Raw genomic sequence first — 26754 nt, forward strand, 5'->3', positions numbered from 1 at the left:
AATCTTAATCACTAAGCTGTGTCGGTATAAAATCCAGATTTTGGCTGGCTCTGATTTCCCAGAGTGACTAGAAATCAACAGCCTCGTCTGGGTCTCTGGCAGCCAGGGCAGCAGTTGGAGCCAGAAGTACACAGGAGTGTTCCCTGGTTTTGATCCCCTGTCCCCAACCACTGGGACAAGTCAGGCAGATATTTTAGCAGTTTTGGTCCCTCACCAAGCCCAGCCTCATGCCAGGTCTTGGAGCCTTTCATTCATCATTCTTGACGAGGAATTAACTCATCGGGGTTGATTTATGGAGATAGGCAGGAGCCTCTGCCAGCAGAGCCCACGCTACTCTTGGTCCTGATTTCTACCCCTCCCTGTCCCTGCAGAGCCCCCCTGGCATCGTGGCTCATCTTGAATCTTAGGAGCTCACCAGTGCTCTCTTGACCCCCTGGCTTCTGTGAGTTTTTTCCTTCTTACTCTTTAAGGAGGCGTATCTCCAAGGGGAATGCAAAGTCTTACAAGGAGGAGATGGAGGTGGCAGGGAGAATAAACCTGCAGATGCTAAGAGCTCGATCACACACTTTGAATGACAGGAAAGACACATCTTGTCAAATTACCGCTTCAGTCAAACAGGCTAACCCTCACCAGCGTTGACAACAGAATGATTTCACTTCAGAAAAGTGAGAGAAAGGGTAATAAACCTTGTTCTATTACAGGGTTCCCGTTGCACTGAGCTAATGCAGGTGCTTATGTACTCTTCCAGATATTTTGCAGTTGTGGGAGAGGAGGTCCAGGTTAAGCATATGCCCAGGCTATTCTTTCAAGGGAAATTAGGCCCCTCTGTGAGCTGCTGAGAAAGTCAGGCCTCCCGGGAACTATATGAGGCCAGAGACTTGTCGGAAGACGTGCTCCTCCATCGCTCACCTTGGCTTTCTGCCTCTTACCTCGAGACCGGGCGGGCACATCTGAGTGCCCCTGGGCTGGTTGTAACTCAGGCAGAGTCGCATGTCAGCACTGTTGTGGAGTGGAGAAATGAAAAGCAGAGGCTGAGTCCAGGCCAGAGCCTAAGGAGACTGAGGGTGTTGCCAACTCAAGCAGGAATGAGTGGGTGAGGTGGGGTCAAGTAGACTGAGACCAGCACAGAAACAGAAGATGAGTTGCCATCGGGTGAGCTGAGGAGCAGTGGCGGGAGGAGAAGTCCACCCTGGGAGCTAGCAACCTGGGACGAAGACTGCAGAGAAGGATGCTCAGACACTTCAAGCTCTACACGGGAACCATACTGGGAGAGGGTGGCCTTCTTAAAATGGCATCCTCAGGGGTGTGCCTTCACTAGACTGAAAATGGGTGCCCAGAGCCCTGGTCCACCAGGGAACATGTCACTGGGCCCTGGGTGAAGTAGTTCTTGCCGACTGAAGTTTTTATCATAAAGATCATTGCTGACTCCATCAGGCTCATCTGCCTGGTTTTGCATTTAGCCTCCTGTAAACTTTTATTTCCAGGTTCTTTCGATTTCTAGATGCTCTTGAGGCCGTCTGGATTTTGACCCTCTGTCTATTCCTGATGTCACATATTTGACTCGGTAACCGTGATTTCTGATTTCTTGTTGTATCCATATTTTCATAATTCTCTTCTCTTCTAGATCCAGAGTATTTCTGGCGGTTCCTGCCTCACTACTACTCTGGACTTAAAATGATCATTGCAACTCCCTAGGGAAGTGCGAGCCCCACCGAGCCATCTCTATCGATCCAAGCTCACCAGTGAAGACCTGCCATCGGAGACGTCTGCCATCGTAGAAATCCACCAGCGATACCTAATTTGATTCCTCCCCCATTCAGTGCGACACTTTTCTTATTATATTAATTGTTTCAAAATAGAGCTACCGTTAACGAACTTTGCTAAACACTTTGCATATGTATCATTTAATCCTGATATTAATCTGTGAGGAAAATGCTGTCATCCCCATGTGTAGTTTAGGAAGCAAAGCCCATGCTCTTCACCACTATCCCACATGGGCAGCCCTGACTGCTGGTCCTGGAGCTTCTGTCGCATGCCTCCGGTAGAGAGGGCCTCATGGCCGCCTGGGACACCCTGTTTTGTCTTTGACAGCTCTGACCTTGAGAAAGTACGGCCTCATGCTGAGCTAAAAATCCTCTCCTTGTAGTTTTTATCCATTTCCTTGGCTTTATACCTTGGTAAGATGGAACAGGTCTACATCCCTCCACCACATGATAGCTCTCTACATACCATATCCCCCATGTTTTTCTTGAAATTTGCAAAACACCTGCAATTCAACTTTTTCTCATATGACTGTTTTTGATGATACTTGGCTGCTCCAGTTTACCTTGAGTTGTGGTTCCCTGGGCAGGGCCCTGATAATTGTATTATAAACACTACTGCATTTTTTTGGGTTGTCACTCTTTTTTTCTCTCTTGTGCAAAATTTTACAGGCTGAGCAAGAGACATATAAAACAGAGTTTTTGCCCTCAAGCTGAAATTTTATTGTTTCCTTGAATAAGAAATAGTAAGGCAGTATATTTAGTAAACGGTTATTGTGTTGATCTGACTATAGATATAACAGAGATTCCAGTAAGATGGAGAGGAGTTGGCAGGCACCACGTGGAGGCTTCACCTGGGCTTCAGTGGGAGCAGCGACAGGAACAGTAGAACAGAGGGGGTTCTAGGTGTAAACTACGGGGACAAATCACTGCATGTGGCAGGTACAGCGGAGAATGGCTTTGCACGGAGAATTTGGGAAATGAGGGTGAGGAAGAGCAAAGTTTACATGAGGATGGGGATGGGGAAATCTGGACTATTAAGCTAAAGGGTTTAGATGCAGGGGAGCATGGAATCAGTGAGAGAGAAGGAGATTATTTTAAGGACATGGTGTTCTGCCTGGCCTTTCATATATCGCACTTTCGCAGGCCCAATTGTTCGCTGCAGGGCACTTATGCTAGTTTTTATCACCCTTACCATTTACCCTCAGCTGGCTCCTCTGTCTCTGAGCCAGTTCTGTTGGCCTTGCATTTTCCTGAATCCCACTTTACCTGGAAAGTGCCGTCTCCCTACAGTTAGACTCCTTGTTTCCTGCCTGGATACTGCTCTGAGAGACCTGCCTGCCTCCTGGCTGTACTGTTCCAGGGTTCCCTCCACACAACTGCCCGCACAGCACAAATCAAATGGAGCACTTTCTGCTTAGTCCCGCCCACTGGCACTCCCCCACTTTCGGAACAAAGTTCACACCTCCTGCCACTTTTCCAGCTTCATTTCCAGTTACTCCCAATGGACCCTATTCACAGGAGTACCCAGAACCTTCCTTTCAGTTGCATGATCATGCCATTTTCTCTCTCACGTCCTTGGCCTTTGCAACTGCTGCTCGTTCTCCATGGAGCACCCTTGCCCCCTTACACCTTTTCCTAATACCATTCAAGAATCAGCTTAGTGTGGCCTCCGAGACACCTCATAGGCCCTCCTGAGCTGAATTAGGTGACCTTCGACTTCCAGAGCATCTTGTGGCATTTCACAAGCACTCAGGATACTGGTGTGACCATGCCCCTACCATGATGGGCAAGAAGCAAAAAAAAAGAAGAAGCAATAGAAACCACTAGGCTCACGGAATCCAACCTGGAGAAGCAGACCTGAGAAATAAGCAGGAAGTCAGTGAGCCCCAGCGTTTGGCTGCAGGAATCACAGGAAAGGTAATTCTAGGGACGCTATCTGTTCTGTGTGCAGCCACTACTGTGGGGACGGACTTGACCTCCAAATGTTTCCACCATGACACAGGGATGTGTAGGAGTCCCCATTCATGGGCAATTTTAAATTAGGGATCCCTATCTTCTATCTTCTCCAGTCTCCTATGTTCCTCATTTGCCCTGATGTGATGAAAGCCCGCCTTGAGGCAGGGGCTGGCTGAACCGAGTCCTCAATCCTGAGGAGGAACCCAGTCTCCGTGAACTCTGAGAACGCGGGTGGCATTGGAACAGTTCTCCTGCTTCACAGAGCAGGCGAGAGAGCGCGACAGGAAGCTGGCAGCGTAAACAACAAGGTGGGGCTGATAAACAGCTCCCGGTATTTTGTAGTTGATAACAACGCTCACACAAGTCTCCGGAAGCTTTAACTGGGAGGCCTGTAATCAGTGGCGGTCTCTCCCTGAGGTGGGAAAGGCTGAGTGACAGTGAACATTAGGTTCCTGTGCTGCCAACCCGGCAGCCGGAGGAAGGGGGAGCTGCTTCCTGACCTGTACACGATGGGACTGGGAAGTAGAGGAAGGCTGGGTCTAGCATGTGCCGGGGGCGGGGGGGTCGGGGGGGAGCACAAGAAGGACCCCAGGAACTTCAGAGATGAGATTCCTTTATCAGCGTTGCTGCTGCCTCCCTTCTGTATTCCTCTTCCCAGCCAGCGGGCTTCCTGGTGAGCTGTCTGAAGCTCTGCTCAGAGCAAACCCCTCCCAGGATTATAAGGTTTGTGTTTTCCAAAAGAGTCCGCCACAGCAGAATATTGCCCAGACCACCCCATCTGGTCCTTGCATCCAGAGTTCCCTCACCCACTGCCCTGGCCTCTTAGATTCGAGAATGCCTTTTCGTTTCAAATGACACCAGTTTCCAACCTCAGATGAATTCCGCATCAATTTCTCCTGTCTCTCCAGGCCCTGCTGTCCACCTCAGCGTGGGCACTCCCATGGCAGCAGTAACATTGGGAGGGGCCACACTGCCAGGGCACGAGTCCACATTTACCATCAACTGGCATCCAGTGCAACCCTGAGAGAGGCCACTTTTTCCGGTTAGGATGACACCCTGGCATGGAGGTGGTTCTCCTCTGGCCATCATAACCCTGTGCATGTCTTACTCTGATGTTAGGTATAAGGTGACACCCCAGTGACAGCCCCAGGACCCATTCAACCAGCTCAACACTGGACCCTGGTTGGAGTTCAAGAATGGGTTTCCATAGGGGCTATTGCCATATCTTGTCCCCGAGGCAGCTTCTCGCTGGGCAGAGGAGGAAGTCACTTAACGTGGTGTGATTTGGATGGTTCCAGGCACACCCACCCTGCCCCCAAGATACTTCTGTTCAGTGCCTGAATTCATCCACCAGCTACAGGGAGTCTGGTATTGTAGAAGGAAGAGCATAGAATTTGGACTTAAAAGATCAATCCATTGTGATTCCTGGTTCTGTTCTTTTGGCCTTTGTCATAGTGGGCAGACCATTAAGCTTTTTGAACCTTTGTGTACTGTAGGAAGCAAATAAAAATGCTTAGGAAGCTTTTTAAAATTCTAAAGCTCTGTGCACATATTAATTATTATTGCTCTTCATTTATTCAGTCCTTGAAGACTTTTTACCTTCTAAAACCAAGTTTTAATTTCAAATGTCCATGGGAGGGGTAAAATTTTTATGTATATTAGCTAGCATCTTGTAGCTTAAAAACTGAAAATAAGTATCAGGGAATGACCTAGAGTCCTAGAGTGATATTCTTAGGAAAATGTAGAAGCTACTGAGATGAAGAAGTAATCAGTTCTCTCCTCTGAGATTCAAATAAATCTCTGTGCCCCCTTTCTGTGTTCAATATCGAACCACAGTAAAACTGGAAACGTAGTGAACCACCCATTTGTATCTGACTTCTGCGTTTTTACTTACCTGACAAATATCCCGCAAGAGCCTGGTTTGCGCCAGGCTCTGTGCCACTTGCTGGGGATGCAATGATGAGCGGGCACTCCTGGTCCCTGTCCTCACAGAGCAAACAGTCTACAGGCAGAATCGGGTAACAAGCGATGTGGTTGGTCCCTGCTCTGATGAGCAAAGTACAATACAATAGGGCCGTGGCTGGCAAACTGCGGCTTGCGAGCCACATGCAGCTCTTTGGCCCCTTGAGTGTGGCTCTTCTTAAGCCTTAGGAGTACCCTAATTAAGTTAATAACAATGTACCTACCTATATAGTTTAAGTTTAAAAAATTTGGCTCTCAAAAGAAATTTCAATCGTTGTACTGTTGATATTTGGCTCTGTTGACTAATGAGTTTGCCGACCACTGTGATAGGGGAACACAGAGAGTGCAAGTGAGGCCAGAAAGACCCACTGGGGAAACTGGGGAAGAGTTAGGGAGCAGAGCATGCAGGGCATCGGGTGGCAAAGGAGGTGAGAGTTTTCTAGATGGAGTGGGAAGTAGGGTGAGAGTCTGGAGTTGGTTGAAATATGATTTGGGAGATTCAAAATAGTTCAGTGCAGATGAAGCACAGAGGTGGGCGAGGGAAGCTGGAGAGGTAGGTGAGATCCGTGTTAGCAGAGATCCCTGTGTCTTAGTGACACGTTTGCCTCTTAGGCAAGGAGCAGTGGGTCACAGAAAAGTTGTGTGTAGGAGACTGGCACTTACAACTGCATGACTCACCATACATTCAAATAATTCTTAATTTGACTGATCTCCCTGCCCATCCCACCTAGGCTGTGAGTTCCATGAGAACAGAATAAAGTCATATTAATCACTGTAACCTAAGTGCTTAGCATACACTAGCCACCATATTTATGTTAGTGGAAATGAATGAAACTATTGTCCCTTCTTTTTCTCCTGGGAGTGCTACTGGACATAAACTGGCATGAAATTAGAAGTTGAAAGAAGAGTTCGGTAAAAACTAGGAGTGACTTGCCTCATGACTCGAGGCTAGTTCTACATCCATCTTTCTCTCCTCCGGGCTTACAGAAGAAAACAGGCTCACACCTCTCAAGGAGATATGCAAATAAGGTTTAGGAAGGTAGCTGCCGCCAGGCCTGCGGTCCTCTTGCCCTCCCTACCTGCTCCCCTTTTTATGGCAACGGAGCTCACCAGCTTCACACCCTGTTCCTCTGAACATACGCTCATTCTCAACGCAGCCTTTCTCAGCAAAGCTTCCTCGGCAGCTCCCATACATGAACCAGAGTTTGCTCCTGAGATAAAACCTACTTGCCGTTCAGAGCTAAATGAGGTTCATGATCTTTCCGGTGAGCTGTGAGACAGAGAGGGCATTTATTCCAGCAGCTCGTTAGATCGAATCCATGAGCTCTGTGTGCATGTGCTCATGTTATAACACTGCTCTTGGAATCTTCATACGAACAATCAAGGAACAATCAAGTTTCTTGTGAAGTTCTGAGGCCCACAGCCTCGGGCAGCTAGTGTCAGAACAGGACAGCTTCAAGTATTGGTTTCCAGGCCATGTCCCCGATCTCCTCTGTGATATCTGGAAAAATCAATTCTGGGTCTAACTATCCAAGCAGAAACCATAGTAAAACTGAGGAATAACCAAAACTATAGTTAAATTGGCTGTAACATCTCAACTGTGCCTAGATCACTTAATTTCTTCAACTTTTGCTTTTATTTATATTACTTTTACTTATCTCTAAGAGAGAACACTGTTATATATTCCTATCTCAACAAAAACCTTTTTCAATAGAAATATATCAAGCAACTAGAGGCCCAGTGCATGAAATTTGTGCATGGGTAGGGTCCCTAGGCCTGGCTGGCGATCAGGGCCAACTGGGGCCTTACTTCATTCCACACCGTCCCCTAGTGGTCAGCACACGTCATAGCAAGTAATCGAACTCCTGGTCGAACTCCTGAGGGGACACTTTGCATATTAGCCTTTTATATATATAGATAGATACTTGAATCCTGTGTATTTACCTCTGAGACTTTTACAGATAAATGGCAACATGTGAACCTTAAAATTGCCATCACCATCAGGTGAGCATGATTGGAAGTGCAGCATTGCCCCAGGGCAGTGGTCAGCAAACGGCGGTTCTCGAGCCACATGCGGCTCTTTGGCCCCTTGAGTGTGGCTCTTCCACAAAATACCACATGTGGGCATGCACGTACAGTGTGATTGAAACTTCGTGGCCCATGCGCAGAAGTCGGTTTTTGGAAAGGAGCTAGGCGAAACAAGTATACAAGACGAGTGTGGATGGGAGAGTTGGAAGGGGTCGACCTCAGCGAACGTACCTCAATCAGATTGAGGACGTTTTTAGCAAAGGCCAGCTTAGGAGTACCCTAATTATGTTAATAACAATGTACCTACCTATATAGTTTAAGTTTAAAAAATTTGGCTCTCAAAAGAAATTTCAATCGTTGAACTGTTGATATTTGGCTCTGTTGACTAATGAGTTTGCCGACCAGCTGCCCCAGGGAATCTTTCCAACTTAATGACCTTGCCTTGTAAACTTCATCTCTTTCTCTCTATAGATCTCTTACTTTTTCTGCCCCTCACTACTTTCCATCTTTTACTTCCTATGACTCTTTCTTGGCCTCCCCCCTCCCCCATTCCATCCCTGTGTCTGTATTTAAGTTTCTTTGCGTTACTCTGTCCCTTTCTAACATTTTGTTCCATCTCTTGATCTTCCTACCTTTACTTTATCCATCTCTCTGTGCCTTCCCATCCTGTGTCCCACCTCCTGGCTGCCCCTCCCTCAAAGGTAGGAAGCCATTAAAGCGGCTCCACATGCATCCTCCATGCTGTCACATTGCTAACGCCGACTCCTGGCTGCTCTCACTAGAAATAGCTGGTGCCTTTTGTTGCCAAATCAGAATCTTCTCAGCAGTGAAAATGTGGCTTATGAAAGCAAGCGCCTTGTAATTAAATAAATGGGTAATTTCAGTGTTTTTATTTTCATTTTCCCACCCAGGGATTTTCTTAGTAACAGAAAGGAACAGATAGCAGTACTTTAATTCCTAATGACAGAAAAGAGAACATAAGTTAGCCTATCTTTAGGTTTTATTTGGGTACTTGTGATAATTAATAAGAAGAGAAGGAAACATCTGTCCTAGAAATGGGGAAGACGAGAGGGAATAGGGCAAAAAATTGGCTGCATCAGCTAAGACTGCTGGGAGAAGATAAGGTTGGCAAAGGTCCTGGCTGAGTTATAATTTGGAGGAGAGTTAAGGAAAAGAAGAGTTTCATAAGAATATATCAAAGGATAGAGTGGTCCTGAGGAGGTAGACCATGGAAATGAGACGGCGACGAGTATAACCATTATAAACGAATGGACACCTCGAAGGGAGAGCGAGCCAAGGAGAAAGCATTGAGATTCCAAATCAGGACAGAGCAGCGGTCCAGTGGTGGGTCTCCCTGGGTGGGAAGGAAATTAGACAGGGGATTCTGTGCACCGCTTACAGTCATTCTCCCAGACCTCCGAGGCAGAAGGGGCCAGAGAGGTTGCACCCAAACAAACAGTGACAAGAAGATGTGGGCCAGCCTGAGAGCCCCAGAGCTGGAGCAGAGATCCGCACCAGAGGGAGCATCTGTGAACACTGAGAGCACAGAGGGTCTATAGTGATTGGTCCAGAGCACTTACTTCGCGGCAGATAAGGTTGATAGCTCCCCGTTTTTCTTCCCTTCCTCCCTTCCTTCCTTCCTTCCTTCCTTCCTTCCTTCCTTCCTTCCTTCCGTCTGTCCCTCTTGTCTTCCTCATTCTCCCTCTCTTTCCTTGCCTGCTTCCTCCCTCCTCTCTGACTCTTCCTCTCCTCCTCCATCCCTCCCTTCCCTTCCTCCTCTTCCTCTCCCTCCTTCATCTCCTCCTCCTCCTCTTCCTCACCTCTCATAACACATTCCATTGGTCTATGGCATCTTATCTCCCCCAAATTGCAAGCTCCTTGGATGAACAGATGTTTGTCCCTGGGATTAAGATGTTAACCATCTAAAAATAGTTAAACTTTATATATGCATGATACATTTTCTCTTACTTAAAAGGCTTTCATAATAAGTTTCACAAGCTCATTATCACTATGATCTGCTTGGGTAGATATTATTTTATGTCTTCTAAAGCTACACTATATTAAAATGTGCAATAGATAATGAACTTTAGACTTTTGACATTCTTTGATTATTCAAACTTATATTTTATTCTATCATTTTCAACGGTAAAGTTTCTATCTAGCAAATACCTAAAGACCTCATACTTGGTAAGACATTGAAAAGTTGGCTTCATTAAATGTTGCTCTTTCCTACTCATTTATTATATTTACTTTGGAGAGGCAGTGTGATGACATATGGATAAATACTGACATTAGAATCAGAACTTCTAAGTTCAAGTTCGAGACTTACAAATTTTACTTTATATAATCTTGAACAAGTGATGAAATCTCTCTTGATCTCAGTTTACAACACTGTGAAAAGAAGATTCTGTGCCTGGTATATAGTAAATGCTCAATAAATAGAAAGCATCATTGTCCTGCTGTTGTTATGGCATTCAATACAGCTTTATAATTTAAGGTCTATAACTATCAAACTTATTATCATTGATTTTTGTGTGGAATTATGAAGAAATATCTTGTATCTCTTGAAATCCCCTTTACTTGAAAGTGAGAGAAACCCAACTAAATAGCTTTTATTTCTACATTCTATAAACTCTTATTAAGCACTTCTTTTGCTAGGAACTGTCTTAGGTGCTGAGAATATGGTACTGAAAAAGCAATTTCCAAGTTTTATGGTGTTTGTATTTCAGCACAGAGAGATAAAATATAAAGAATGGATAAGAAGAAAATACCATAGAGTATAGAGTACAACTGAGAAATCACCCTAGATTTGGGAAACAGAAAAGGCTTCTTTGAGGCATTTAAATAGTGAAAAGAAAGCAGTTATGCAAACATTCTGGGTAGAGATGAGCAAATTCAAATACCCTGAGGCAGAGAACAAATTTGACAGTTTCAAGGAAAGAAGACAATTAAGAAAATTAGTTGGAGCCGAAACTGGTTTGGCTCAGTGGATAGAGCGTCGGCTTGCAGACTGAGGGGTCCCAGGTTCGATTCCGGTCAAGGGCATGTACCTGGGTTGCGGGCACATCCCCAGTGGGAGGTGTGCAGGAGGCAGCTGATCGATGTTTCTCTCTCATCGATGTTTCTAACTCTCTATCTCTCTCCCTTCCTCTCTGTAAAAAATCAATAAAATATATTTTAAAAAAAAAAGAAAATTAGTTGGAGAGATGGACACAAGCAGATCATAGAGTCTTGTAGACCATGATAAGGAGTTTGGAATTTACTAATTCTTGTGGAAGACAAAAAAAGTACAGTAGTGTCATTCAAATGCTAAAAAGAATGCTCTGTGTGCTGGATGGAGATGAAGAATAGTGGTTAAGAGCACAAGCTAGGAAACTAGATAGGAGACTGCTGTGGTACACCACGCTGGGAAAAGGTGAGATAGAATAATGCAGGTGGAAATTTATTTTAGATGTAGAACCAGCAGAATTTGGTAATGGATTGGGTGTCAGAGGTGTAAAATAGGATTTCAAAGATGATACTTATGTTTCTGATCCGAACAACTGAAAAATACCTTCAGCGGTGCCATTAACAAGATGGGAGGCTGGGTGAGGGTCTTGTGGGAGAAGGGGAGAGTATTGTGTTGGACAAGTCCAATCAAAATCACTACCAGATAACCAAAAGGCATTGTTGAATAAGAGGAAGATTAAAAGAGGAAGATCCAGGAATAAAATGAAATTTATTAGCTTGGTAATAGTTTTGGCAAGAGTAGGACTGACCCCAGGAACAATAGGACTCAAGATCTACAATGCTACCAGAGCTCTGTTTTTTGTTGCCACTCTGTTCTCTCTCTCTCTCTCTCTCTCTCTCTCTCTCTCTCTTATTATCAGCTCATTCCATTTCCATCTGTAGTTTTCATTAAATATTTTTTCTGTTTGATGAGAACATAGCCACAGGCATCTTTGAATTTCATCTTTTCAATGCAAGAAGAAAGGAAAATTCTTCCTCCCAACTTCAGTTTGAAATATCCTAAAGATCACTGATTGGTGTGGCATGGGTCACAAGCCCACTCTTTGAACCAGTCATGGGCCAGGAGAGCAGAATAACGTAATTGATTGGCTTGGGCTGGTTCTGTGTTCACTGGAGTCTAGTATGAATGTTTTTCTGAGAAGAGAGCAGAACAATAAGTTGTCAAATGAGACAGATCCCAAAATGGCAGCAGAGTAAGTGGAAATTACAGTGACACTCCCCAGGACCAAACTGGAAATACAATTGAAATACAGAACCACCCTGAAAAATCAACTGAAGACTAGCTGGAGAGAACTCTGATAATGAAGGGTGGAAAGTGGAGACAGTGATACTGGTAGGAAATGTGGAGGCACAAAAGAGCTGGCCAGGCTCCCATAGACAACAGCTGAGGTACCAGAGGGATAGAGCAGGTGTGTGGGGTTCCCAATAAGAACTCTGGGGTCTTAAACCCCAATGTGAGCTCCTCAGCCCAGAGTACCAGAACTGAGAAAGGTACCCACATAAAACCTGGCTGTGAAAAGCAGTAGGGTTGCTGTCTGCCAGCATGAGACTGCTGGAAATGTAGGCACCCTCTTAAAGGGCCAACACACAAAATTTTGTGTGTAACCATTTACCCTGGGCTCCAACAGAGGGAAGGCAGAGTGGACTGGACCTGTGTGAGGAGAGTCCAGGGTTGGAGCTCTGGGGTTGGATCTTGGAGGGCAGCCACCTGGTTTCCAGTGCTGAGTCATTCTCTGCAATGGAGGAAACCTTTCTCCGGTGGCGGAACTTTGCTATCCAGGTGGTTTTTGCCTGGGGGGGAAGGCAGTTGCTCCATCTACTGGAAGATCTCTCACCCTACCTTGTGGTCAATAGCCTGAGGCTAATCAAGACTAAATACAATCAGACTGCAGGAAGAGGTGGGTCTCTGGAGGCCTTGTGTCTGTGTCTGATCTAATCCTGGGTCCAGGGCTAGGAAAAGCAGATCCAGGTGCACATCTTGGATCTTTTTGAAGCCACTCAGACCCAGAAGAGGGAGCCACAAGCTGTGGATTGCTGAGAGCTCCAAACAAGGTACTCAGGGCCAGTCAAAAACAGCCTCTGACATTGTCCTGCACTAGAGATTGGGAGTCATAGGAGGTCTACTAAATACACAGACACTAACCCAAACAGCAGCCAAAATGGAAAGACAAAAAACAAGCCCCAAATGAAAGAACAAGTTAATTCCCCAGAAGAAGAGCTAAATGAATGGAGATAAGAAATTTATCAGACATAGCCTTCAGAATAATGATGGCAAAGATGCTCAATAGCATGAAAAAAGATATTGAAACTGTGAAGAATGACATAGCACTAATAAAGAACACAGTAGAAAGAATACACAGAAGATTAGGGGAAGCCAAGGACTGATCAGTGAATTAGAAAAGAGGGTAGAAAAAAATCACTCAATCATAGAAACAAAAGAAAAAAACAATTAAAAATCAGGAGGACAGCTTAAGGGAGCTGTGGGACAATGTGAAATGTAACAATATTCACATAATTGAAGTGCCAGAAGGAGAAGAAAGCTAGCAAGGGATAGAGAATGTGTTTGAAAAAATAATGGCAGGAAACTTCCCTAACCTACTGAAAAAAAAAGTCACAGAAGTTCAGGAGGCACAGAGACTCCCAAGCAAGAAGAACCCAAACAGGTCCATGCTCAGACACACCATAATTAAAATGCCAAAAACTAAAGACAAAGAGAGAATATTAAAATGAAAAGAGAAAAGCAATTTGTTGCATAAAAAGGAGCTCCCATAAGGTTGTCAAATGATTTCTCATCAGAAACTTTACAGGCCAGAAAGGAATGGAGTGAAATATTCAAGGTAATGAAAAGCAAGGATCTGAAACCAAAATTACTATATTCAGCAAGGCTATCATTCAAAATAGATGAGGAAATAAAAAGCTTTATAGGAAAAAAAAGGCTAAAGGAGTTTATCACTACCAAACCAGTGCTGCAAGAAATGCTAAAGGGACTGCTATAATGAAAAGAAGAAATAGAGGTAGAGAAACATAGTCATAAAGAATTGAAATGGTAACAAATGAGTATCCATCAATAATAACCTTAAATGTAAATGGATTAAATGCTCCAATAAAAAAATATAGGGTAGCAGAATGGATACTTAATGTGAACCAATTATATGTTATCTACAAGAGACTCACCTCAGAACAAAAGACTCACACAGGATGAGAGTGAAGGGATGGGAAATTTTTTTTTCATGCAAATGGAAAGGAAAAAGAGCAATACTCATATCTGACAAAATAGACTTCAAAATGAAGGCCATCACTGGAGATAATAAAGGTCACTACATAATATTAAAGGGATTGATCCAACAAGAGGAAATAGTTCTGGTAAACATATATGCACCCAATATAGGAGCACCTAAATATACAAAAAACTTCTGGAGGACTTTAGGGGAGAGATCAACAGCAATACAGTCATAGTATTTACACTGCTGATTTCACTGAATAGATATTCTGGATAAAAAATTAACAAGGAAACAGAAACTCTAAAGGACACATTGGATCAAATGGATTTAATTGACATTTATAGAAGATTTCACCCCAAAGCTATAGAATATAAATTCTTCTCAAGTATACCTGGATCATTCTCAAAGATAGAACACATATTAGGACACAAAACCAGTCTCCACCAGTTCAAATTGATTGGAATCACATCAAGCATCTACTCAGGTCACAATGGAATGAAATTAGAAATGAACTACAGTAAAAACCCTCAAAAACATTCAAACACATGGAGGCTAAATAGCATGTTATTAAACAATGAATAACTTACCAAGAAGATCTGGAAAGAAATAAAAAAGTTCCTGGAAACAAATGAAAATGAGCACACAGCAACCCAAAATCTCAGGGAAACAGTAAAAGCAGTCTTGAGAAGGAAGTTCATAACACTACAGGCCTACCTCAAAAAACAAGAAAAATTGATAATAAACTATTTAATCCTACAAGTTAAAGAATTAGAAAGAGAAGAGCAAAAAAAGCCCAGAGTAAGTAGAAGGAAGGAACTAATAAAGACTAGGCAGAAATAAATGACACAGGCTAAACAAACAATACAAAAAAAAGTCAATGAAATCAAGGGCTTTTCTTTGAAAAAGATAAATAAGATTGATGAACCATTAGCCAGACTCATCAAGAAACAAAGAGAAAGGACCCAAATAAATAAAGTCAGAAATGAAAGTGGAGAAGTAATAATTGTCAACACAGAAATTCAAAGATTGTAAGAAAATACTATGAATGACTATATACCAACAAGCTGGACAATGTTGATGAAATAGACAAATTCCTAAAAAATAAAAAATACAATCTTCCAAAGCAGAATCAGAAAACCTGAATAGGCCAATAATAACTGATGAAATAGAAGCTATAATAAAAACAAAAACCAAAAAACTACCAGCAAACAGAAGACCTGGTCTGGATGGCTTGAACATGGAGTTTTGCCAAATCTTCAAAGAACAACTAACACTTATTCTACTCAAACTATTAAAAAAATCCAAGAGGAAGGAAAACTTCCAAGTTCTTTTTATGAGGCCAGCATTATCCTAATTCCAAAACCACATAAAGACACTATAAAGAAAGAGAACTACATGCCAATGTCCCTGATGAACATAGATGCTAAAATCCTCAAGAAAATATTAGCAAATTGGGTTCAGCAATATATTAAAAAGATCATACACCATGACCAAATGGGATTTATTCAGGGATGCAAACCTGGTACAATATTTGCAAATCAATAATCGTGATACATCACATAAATAATTTGAAAGACAAAAATCACATGATCATATCAATAGATGTAGAAAAAGCTTTCAACAAAATTCAACACCCATTTTTTGATAAAAATTCTCAGCAAAGTGGGACTAGAGAGATCATATTTCAACATAATAAAGGCCATATATGACCTACAGATAGCCAACATAATACTCAGTGGGCAAAAATTAAAACCATTTCCCCTAAAAACAGGAACTAAGACAGGGATGTCCACTTTCATCACTTTTTTTCAACCTAGTATTGGAAGTCCTAGCCACAGCAATCAGACAAGAAGAAGAAATAAAAGGCATCTAAATTGGAATGGAGGAAGTAAAAATAATTATTTGTGGATGACATGATATTGTACATAGAAAACCCTAAATACTCACCCCAAACTATTAGATTTAATAAAGGAATTCAGCAATGTAGCAGGATACAAAATTAATACCTATAAATTCATGGCATTTTTATACACTAATAAAGAATTTTCAGAAAGAGAAACTAAACAAATAATCCCACTTACCATTGCAACTAAAAGTTAAGGTTATATAGAAATAACCTTAACCAAGTAGGTAAAAGACTTGTACGCAGAAAACTACAGGACATTGAATAAGGAGACAGAAGAAGATATAAACAAGTGGAAGAATATACCATGTTCATGGATTGGTATCATTAACATTATTCAAATATTCATACTACCCAAAGCAATCTACGGATTCCATGCAATCCCTAGTAAAATACCAATGGCATATTTCACAGATCTATAACAAATACTCCAAAAAGTTACATGGAACCAAAAAAGACCTTGAATAGCTGCAACAATCTTGAGAAAGAACAAAGTTGTTGGGATCACAATATCAGGTATCAAATTATACTACAAAGCCACTGTAATCAAAACAGCCTGGTACGGCACAAGAACAGGCATATTAATCAATGAAGCAGAACAGAGACCCCAGAAATCAACCCAAGGCATTATGTTCAATTAATATTTGGCAAGGAAAGCAAGAACATACAATGGAGTCAAGACAGTCTCTTCAATAAATGGTGTTGGGAAAATTGGTCAGACACATACAAAAAAATGAAACTAGACCACTAACTTACACCATACACAAAAATAAACTCAAAATGGATAAAGGACTTAAATGTGTCATGAAACCATAAAAATCCTAGCAGAAACCATAAGCAGCAAAATCTCAGACATTTCTAGTAGCAATATGTTAACCAATACATCTCCTAGCACAAAGGAAACTAAAGAGAAAATAAACAAATGGGTCTATATCAAAATAAAAAGCTTCTGCACAGAAAATGAAATCATCAACAAAATGAAAAGAAAGCCCACTGGATGGGAGAGCATATTTGGAAATGATAAATCTGATAAAGGTTTAATATCCAAAACATATAAGGAACTTGTACAACTTAATAAAAGGAAGAAAATCCAATTAAAAAATGGGCAAAGGACCTAAATAGACACTTCTCCAAAGTGGACATACACATGACCAAGAGACATATAAAAAACTAGAGGCCCAGTGCACGAAACTTGAGTACGGGAGAGAGGGGTCCCTCAGCCCAGCTTGCACCCTCTCGCAATCTGGAACCCTTCGGGGGATGTCCCACAACCTTCTCGCAATCTGGGACAGCTGGCTCCTAACCACTGGCCTGCCTGCCTCCCTGATCGTCCCTAACCACTCGCCTGCCTGCCTGATTGCCCCTAACCACTCACCTGCTGGCCTGATTGCCCCTAGCAGCTCACCTGCCTGCCTGATTGCCCCAACCACTCTGCCTGCCTGCCTGATTGTCCCTTACCACTCTGCCTGCCTTATTGCCCTTAACTGTCTCTGCCTTGGCCCCTGCCACCGCAGCTTCATTGGAAAGGACATCTGGAATGACATCTGGAAGGTCGTTCGGCTGTTCAGTCTAATTAGCATATTACGGTTTTATTATTATAGATGCTCAAAGTCACTCATCATCAGAGAGATACAGATTAAAACATTGAGGTGTTATCTCATTCCTGTCAGAATGGCTACCATCAACAAATCAACAAATGATAAATACTGGCGAGGATGTGGAAAAAAGAGAACCCTATTATACTGCTGGTGAAATACAGATTGGTGCAGCCATTATGGAAAACAGTATGGAATTTCCTCAAAAATTAAATATGGAACTGCCTTTTGACCCAGTGATCATCTGTCTAGAAATACACCCTAAGAGACCCAAAACACCAATCAGAAAGAATATATGCACCCCTATGTTCATATCAGCACAACTTACAATAGCTAAGATCTGGAAGTAGCCCAAGTGCCCCTCAGTAGATGAGTGGATAAAAAAAGCTGTGATATAGTTACACTATGGAATACTATGCAGCAGTAAAAAGAAGGATCTCTTACTTTTTGAGACAGCATGGAGGGACCTGGAGAGTATTATGCTAAGTGAAATAAGCCAGTCAGAGAAAGACACATATCACATGAACTCACTCATATATTGAATCTAATGAACAAAATAAACTGTTGAACAAAATAGATCCAGAGATGTAGAAGCATGGAACAGACTGTGGAATCTCAGAGGGAAGGTGTAGGTGGGAGGAGATCAACTAAAGAACTTGTATACATACATGTATAATCCATGGACACAGACAATAGGGTGGTGAAGGCCTAGGGCAGGGATGAGGGTGGGCTAGAAGGGGTCAATGGTGGAAAAAGGGGGACATATGTAATGCTTTCAACAATAAAGATTTGTGTGTTTTTTTAAAAAGAAGAGAGCAGAACATTTAGGGTTACTTTTCAATCTGGATCAGATTCCTGATTGTAAACTTGATGTGTCTGTCTATTTCTCCCAATATAGTATGACAGGATGGCCTGGGTTTTAGTTTTTCTTCTTGTTTGATATCTTTCATCAAGTTTAAATAAATGAATTTGCTCTTATCTCAAGTTGAGTTTGATGTACTCAACATTTATACTGGAAAGTAAAGTGGGTCATGAAGAAAAGAAAGGAAAAGAAAACCCTAGGATCAGGAACCTTCTGCAGGCACCGAACCCTCTGATTCCAGGGGTGAGTGTTCACAGAGAGGCCATGGGAAGCTGGGTCTCCTGGTTTGGTGGTTCTTCCTTGTGGATCAGCATATCACAGGGAAAATCAGATGACCGCTTCTACACCACTCTGCCTACCCAAGGGTCTCCCTTCAGTAATAGGCTGAGCGAAGCCCAGAGGCATGGGCCAGCTGGCCCTTGCCAATTATTCGGAATTGGCTGCCTTGCAACACACTCAGTAATTGCCTTTCTGACACTTATCTGGGTTTGTTCCCAATTTTGTTTTGATTCGATGTGCAGAAAATAATGGAAGAATGTATTTCTAAGCCCACACACTTCAGAAGAGTAAAAAAAAAAGTGACAACCCCAATTTGCTAAGCAAAATGTGATGATGTGAATAGCACATTCCATAACGGTGACTTAGTTGGCCTATTTAAGATGCACATTTCAGTCCCTCTTTATGGCTACTATACGAGAGGGCAATTTCAGGGTACCCGAAAGGCTGTCCATGCAATGCACCTGACTGCATGCTGCAATCTCTGACTCCTCAGTCGGGTTGTTAAAAGGGACCCCTCAGTGACCCCAAGTATATGACCAGAAGAAACTCATTAAGTGTCAGGGAAGATTTCTGATCACCCCGTTCCCTATGCTCCAGACTCACATGACCTGGTTTGGAGAGTCTGCCCTCAAGGTTAAGAGATTTGCTCTGGGATTTGCTGAGATCTATGGTTTTGCCCCTTCATAACCTTCACTCGGGAAGCCATGTTATCAGCTCCAGTGTGATCCTAGGGTCCAGAGCTCTGTCTTAGAAGAACACTAGGTCAACCCTTTCCAGACTGAGGCTGAAGAGGGAAGCAGTAACAAGGACAATTAATTTGCTAGTCACTGTGGACTGGCTGTTCAGCATCATGTAATCATGTTTAGTTTGAGCCCAGAGACTGGGTTTTACCTTTTGTTTTGGTTTGATTTTTTAAATATATTTTTATTGTTGATAGTATTACAGATATATCCCATCCCCCCCTTAGCCCCTCTTCCCAGTCTCTACCTCTGTCCCCCCCTCTCCCTACCCAGGTTTTCACTACCCCATTGCCATGTCCATGGGATCCCACACTGAGGTATGTCAGTCTGTTTCATGCCTCCATGCTTCAGGTCTTATTTTGTTGGTCAATTTTTGGTTTGATTTTGAATATTCTCTCTTTTGTTTTGTTCTTAGTTAGCATATTTGGGTTGCCACTTTTTATTTGCCCCTTAAAACATTTGATCTTAGAAAGAAATTTTCATTTTTGTCTATACAGTAGAATCAAGATGAAGACTAGGAACCAACTCAGATTGGGGTCAGCAAGACAATTAATGAGTGAGTTGATATGCGACTCTTTCTCCTTCCTTCAAAAAAGAGTTCTGTCCTTGAAATAAAACATCCCTGAACCTGGGACATGGCTTCCTGAACAAAGGTTTAAACCTGGCAAACTCCACACCCTTCCCCAGACCTGACAAGTTAGACCCATGGACAGGGAAGGAATTTGAAACTTACGGGATGTTTTCTCTCTAGAATATATCTCTACCTCCTTTGCCTTTGGAATGGGGGTCCCAGTAACAAGTCTCCTTGCTCCCTGCTAAGGAGGCAGTGGGGTTAGGTACAATCAGAACTGTCTCCTTAAACGTGAGATGAGACCAGGCTTTCTCATTATGAGTTTCTCTCACGGGGCAGTTAAGAATCCTTAGGTTACATTTGGGGCCCACCAGGAGTTCAACACGAAGGGCGGGGGAGACCTCTCCAAAAGCCTCACCGTTGTGAGTATGAAGAGAAGAAAACATGCAAATACCAAATGCCACCCCCGGCAGGAAAGGTGGGGGGCGGCGGGGGGCAGTGGTCCAGGCAGCAGGTGGATGAAACTGACCATGCAGACAGACACGGAAGCAGACAACAAAGTCTCTAAGCACATGGCTGGGCTCCACCTCTGGGCTGGGATTCAAGTAGGACTCCAATCCGGGCACTGGGAACCAAGAAGGGTATGCCCTCGCGCTACAGGCACGGAGAGGGACACTGGGCTAGAAGGCATCGCGTTAGAGTGGCTAACCATGGCGCTGCCGCGTGCAGCTTGCCTGGGCTGTGCCCGCAGTTCCTTCACTTACTACCTTTGTGACCGTGGAAGGTCACTATACCTCCCTTGGCTTCAGTTTCCTCGTCTGTAAACCGAGGGTCATAATATCAACCACAGGGAACTGCTGGTGGAATTCAAGAAACTATAACCTGCTTAGCATAGTATTTGGCAGATAGCAAACACTCAAAAACCATAGCTATCGTTATCACAAAAAGAAGTAGAAGCCCCTTTAATCAGGAAAAGGACACAACAAAAAACTCACATTATCCAGATTAGCATTGAGGGAAAATTGATTTTTAATCCCACACAGTTGAGCTTGAGCTCCTTAAATCCTTCCTGCCCAAGGCCAAGATTAGTCCTAGCACCCCGAGCGGAGCTGAGTGCAGAGGTGAGGACCAAGTGGCCCCAGCGGGGGCTGGAGGAGGAGGCTGAGGCTGGAGCCAGGCGGCCTGAAGTGCCTGAGCTTGTCTTTGAGGGGGTAACAGGGTGTCATGTGGAAAAGGGATATCACGTTTTCTTTCTTTTTACCAAGAGCGTATTCGAAGAGGCATGTTACAGTTCAAAACAAGAACTTCCTAATAATTAGAATTATTTTAAATCTGGAGTAGGTGGCCCTGGAGAGGGGTGAGTCATCTCTTCAGAAGACACCCCAGAGAGATGTGGGGCTAGTTGACCTCCAAGGTGCTATCACAGTGCAGATGCTAAGGTGCATGCTCTGTTGGAGTTATGCTGGCCTTTGAGCACAGAGCTGGGGAATTGCCAGCAAGGTTTCAGGAATTAAGCTTCATCTGGTGTATTTTGGCCCCCTTGAGAGCACCACCTTTTCCAGGGGCTCATGGAGGCGGTGGTGCTTCTGCTGGGCTGCCAGCTTCCCAGTCACACTGTGCTGTTTCTGACCTTTGCAAAAAACGGGGTAGTGGTGGTGCTGGGAATTAGGGGGCAGGGGAGGTGCCAAGAGAAGATACTAGTAAGATGGGGAAAGAATAGATGCACCAAGCCTTGTGGGGAGAGTGGCTGGCTGGGAGGTACCAATGACACCCTCCTTGACTCATCCTTGTTAGTGCCAGCTCCCAGGACAATGGGGCACCTGGACAGCTGTTTATGTCCCTCTCAGTTCCAATTGCCACACTCATCACAGGAAAGCCAGCAGCAGGGAGAATTGCACTGGACAAAGCTGCTCTATCCACCCACTGGTTAGAACCAAAAGGTGTAACCAGAGGCTTACCTGCCATGAGACTGCCCTCTGGCAGCGCCCTTATTCTCAGAGTTTGTCTGGGATGCTGTTCAGGTAGCTGCTCCCAGCACCCCCCCCCCCCCGCCCCCGCCCCCCCGCCCGCCCCAACCCGCTGCCCCCCAGCAAATCAGAAAGCTCATATGTCTGCCACTTCTTTAGACCTGAGGAGGGACCAGGCCAGACTGGGTTTGCAAACATACACTTGAGAATCTCCAGACACCCCCCCCCCCCCCCCCGCCACCGCCTTGGAACAGACCGGTCATCTGATGGCATCTGTGAGCTGCGGCTCCAGCGGGGCTCCCTGCGCTGGGTCCTGCGCAGCGGCTCGCGGGTTTTCACTTGGGTGTGTGTTTCCACACCTGCACGTGTGTGCGGTAGGGCAGGTTGGGTGAGTGCAGCCTCGCGCGCACCTAGCTCAGTCCCTGGGCTCCTTTCCTGATGTATCTCACACATACATGGTGTGCGGTTATTTGTTAAATGTTATCAAGATTGTGGTGAATAAAACACATTTTTAAGGGTGGCTTTTTGTCATCACACAGTTTCTTGATGAACAGATAACTCATAAGAAAACTGCTTTGATGTGGGAGATTTGGAAGTATTTTTAGAATTTGAGAGGAACCAAAACACTGGGAACCACATGAAGCCATTACAATGGGGCTATTTTTATGCTGGGGACATTTCAGAACTTGATTTAAAAATTAAACTTGCAGTTTGCAAAATTAACAAATAAAATGTGCATGGATCCCGGCCCGTCCCTGCATCTCACTTTATCCTGGACATGCTCTCCATTCCTGGCTCACAGCACGGGGTCAGACCCTTAGTAGGTCTTCAGTTAATGCTGGTTAACTTGTTAACTGACACCCCCACTGAGCCTCAGCCCATCCCAGGTCCCTGGGCCATCTCTAGCTTCAGTTTTCCCGATTCCTATAATGACTGGGCACTACCCAGAAGGTCAAATGGGGCCTTGGCAAGAATCCAATCCTGCCCCAACCTCCCTGTCCTTCTGAGCATCTCGGGGGTCTTCCTGGTTTGATGAGGGAGATGGAAGGTTCAAGGAATCTGGCTTAGGTACCCTTCAGAGAAATCGTCACACCACTGGGGTATATTGCAAATGCGTGGGCTTTGGAGCAGGGAAATGCACATGCCCATCTCAACTCCATCCATCATTAACAGCAATTAGCGTCAGGCAGCTCCCGGCACCTTTGTTCACTCATCTAGAAAGCACGCCCACGCAGGGCTTGGCACAGTACTGTAAGGACTCCTTCTCCCGTATTGTTTTTCTAAAATTTGATGAGTCTGTTTTGCACTCCAAAGTACTTTTTGGACAGAAAACATAGTCTTCACCCTAAAGTAATTTATATCACAGTTGGGTGAGTGGTCCATGCAGGGCCAGCTTCGTGGGTCTGTAACGCATACTCACACAGGGCTTAGAAAGGACCTGTGTGTGGCTTCATGCTCTGCTTGAAACTTAGTGATTTTTGCTTGAAATTCTTAATCATGTTTGAGCAAGCAGCCCTTCATTTTAACTTTGCACTGGGCCCTGCAAATTCTGTAGCTAGTCCTGGATATAAGCACGCATGACACACATCAGAACATACGTGCCACTGTCTTGTCAGCATGCTCCGAGGACGCACTGGAATGCTGGTGGAACACAACGTTACAGAGGTTTCCCTGGAGCGAGCAGGCCGGGAAGGCCTCAAAAATAATAATGCAAAACAGCAGCTCTTAGGACTGTCCCAACCCAACGAAGAAAGGGCCCTCTCCTTTAGGAGGTCCCAGATCTGGAAAACGGGGTCCTCTGAGCAGGCTGTCCCCCAATTTCACAGGTTAAGTTTGCTCTCCAGAAATTGTTAGAAATCGTCGCTTAGGGAAGTACTCTCCACAGCTTAATCTCAAACGTCAAAAGCCCTGTAATACTTCACTTTGGTTCTAATCTGTCTACAGTCGCCAAACTGGATGAAATGCATGCATGTTTCTGCTCCTCCCCATCTGACATGTCCACTTCCTCTCTGCCCTTCTGCTCAGGCTGTTTCCATCTTAGGAATGGGCCTCTTTTTCTCTTCGGCCCATATTTAAATCCTGGTTTTGCAACCTACTAACTGTGTGACCTTAGGCAAGTCACTCAGCCTCTCTGTGCTGCAGCTTCCTTATTCAGAGAATGAGGACGACAACAACAGAGACGACCTCATGAGGCTGCTGTGAGAATTAAAGAGCACATATAAAATAGAACCACGCCTACATATAACGTTGGCTCAGTAGCTGTTTGTAATGGCTTTTACCGTCTCTCAGGCCCACATAGCCTATCTACTCTATCACCACGCTCTAAAGTTTCTACTCCTGAAACTGCTCCACACCCACTCCCACCAGTTCATTCCAGACCACTGCCCTCCCTCCTGATTTCTGCTGCGGCCTCTGCCCGGAGCCCCGAGCTCTAACCTCACCCTCCCCACAATGCATAGCACCACTCCTGGCGTGTAGTAGGTACTCAGTAGATGCTGAAGGAGTCAGTGAGTGAGTGGATATTGCATGAGGGAGAGCTGTAGAGGGGTGGTTCTAAAGTACAAACAGACCACCTCACTCTGTGCTGCTTAAACACCTCGAGCCTCCCGCTCCTGGATCTGCCATCCTCTGCTTATTCCCGTTGCTCAGCTTAGACCTGGTCTCCGGAATCTGCAGGCTGAATGGTCCCCTGCCACACAAGCCAGGGCACGCAGGGATAGAGCCCACCTGTCCCCACTCCCTTGGCGGCCTCTTCCCCCAGAACCGACCCTCCTCAATGGCGAAGACGGCACCTCGTCCCTTTTCCTGTTTCCAGCACCCATCACGGTCCCTGACACAGACAGACACTGAGTAAATGATGATCTACTTATCCATTAACGGCCCTTGATTCCTTTGTTCCCATTTCTGTCTTTCTCTGGACTGTGGGCACATCAGAGGCAGGAGCCCTGGCTGCTTCTTACTCTTCTATCTCCAGAGTCTAGTGCCGCCAGACCCGCAGTAGACACTCGATGCATATTTAAAAAATAAATACACGACTCTTAGATTTTCAAATATGAATCTATCAATCTGCAAATATTTATTATGTGCCTTTCCCAGATGAGAGAGCTTATTAGCATAAATTGTCAGGCAAGACACGAGGACAGGCTGGGGAAGGCAATCGCAGGCCGAGAGCCCGCACGGAGACAGGCGGGAGGTCCGGGAGAGGTGGGGAGGCAGCTAGGTAGGTGGAGTGACACGGTGAGACATGAGGTTGGAAAGGGACTTGGACTGCAATCCATAAGCCACAGGGAGCCACTGCAGCTTCTTGAGGAAGGCAGAGACAAGAGGCGGCCGAGATGCAGGACTGGAACCCTGGAAGGAGAGAGCAGAGTGGCTGAAAGTGGCAGGGACAAAGGCCGGGAGAGCAGGCGGGCCATGGAGCAGCAGGAGCAGGCAATGCGACAGTGGGAAGGGAGACAGGAGCCCGAAGGTGCTCCCAGGCCGCAGCCTCAGGCTACGCGTGCTGGGCTTGGGGAGGCCAGGAAGGATGGGCGGCTGAAGGTGGCATGGGTCTAGTCTTGGGGACTGAGAACAGTGATGCTGTCACTCAGGAGGAAGAGCAGGTTGACGTGGTGGTGGTGGAGGGTTACGTGCTGTTGGGAGCAGGTAATGAGCAGGCCTTGGCCACACAGGGGGTGGGGGGGGAGGGTGGTGGTGGTGGTGGTGGTGGTGGTGGCAGAGCAGTGGTGCAGGTGCAGCAGGAGGCCTGACACCAGGCTGGTGAGGCTGGGAGAGCCATGAGCAGGGTTAGTGTGGCCCCAGCTGGCACTTCCTCTCAAGGGAGGGACACAGTGCAGGACCCCGCTGGCCAGGATGCCGGGAACCCAGGACGCCGGGGGCTCCACAAAGTGCATCTGTCAGTGGACAGTGTTGGGAACCGCTGAACTATAAACCTGAAACTTTTGAATGTAGTCAGGCGGGCGAGGGGTCCCCAAGATCAGGTTGGGCCTCTGCTGCCTCCTTCAAACCCTCCCTGAAATGCAACAAGGACAGGCATGGCCACCCGTGGGGCAGCCAGGATGGGCAGAGTCCACAGCGCTGGGGTTGGGGAGTCTGGGAGGTGCAGGAAGGAGAGGGAGACCGCCCAGAGTGGAGGGACAGTGGGTTGTGATGATTTTGTTTTTCTTTCCACACAGTGCACAGCACATGAGGAGCGAAGGAAGCCCAGGATTGCTGTCAACAGCGAGCGCTTGTGCAGCAACAGAGATATCAGCTCAGGAGCCAAACTGCCATTTCTGCTGTAATTGGAGCCTCTCCTCTCTGTGAAGGTTGGGGAAGGGGTGTGAGAGGGGGGTGGCGGGGAGGGAGTGGGGGAGAGTCAGCAACAGGGAAAGCGGCAGAGGGAGATGGTGGTGTCCCTGGAGGAAAGCCCTAGAGCAGTCCCCCCCCCACCCCCCGCCCCCGCAGCCACCCCAGCCACCCCAGGCCTCCCCTCCCCTGTGCCCTGACCTCCATACCAAGCAACATGAGCCAGGGAGGGCTCTGGAATTTGTTAATTTTCGCTTCCTTCTTTATCATTTATTTTAAAAGTTAAAAAAATCCCTTTTCATTTTTCTCCAGTGCCCTGACTACTTGTCAAGCCCGCAGTTCTTGGTGCGTCACGGAGAGCTCAGCCCTTGTAAAGCCGGGGCATATCCATCCAATAAAGCCGAATCCTCCTGCGCTCCTCAGCTTCACAGGGAGGGAGGCAGACATGGGCCTTGCTCCACCCCTGCCCGGGCCCTTAACCCCCAGGGCTCCTGATAAGCTGGCAATCACAGGGATGGGGCATTCCTGTCAAGATGGACCCGATAGAGACCCTTTCCTCAAGGATCTCTTAGTCTCTCAGGAGAGCTAATATGTGTATACAAATAAGTATA

This window comes from Myotis yumanensis, unplaced genomic scaffold (assembly GCF_028538775.1).
Source record: "Myotis yumanensis isolate MYYU_CA2020_CCGP unplaced genomic scaffold, mMyoYum1.0.hap1 SCAF_10, whole genome shotgun sequence".
NCBI classification, from domain to species: Eukaryota; Metazoa; Chordata; class Mammalia; order Chiroptera; family Vespertilionidae; genus Myotis; species Myotis yumanensis.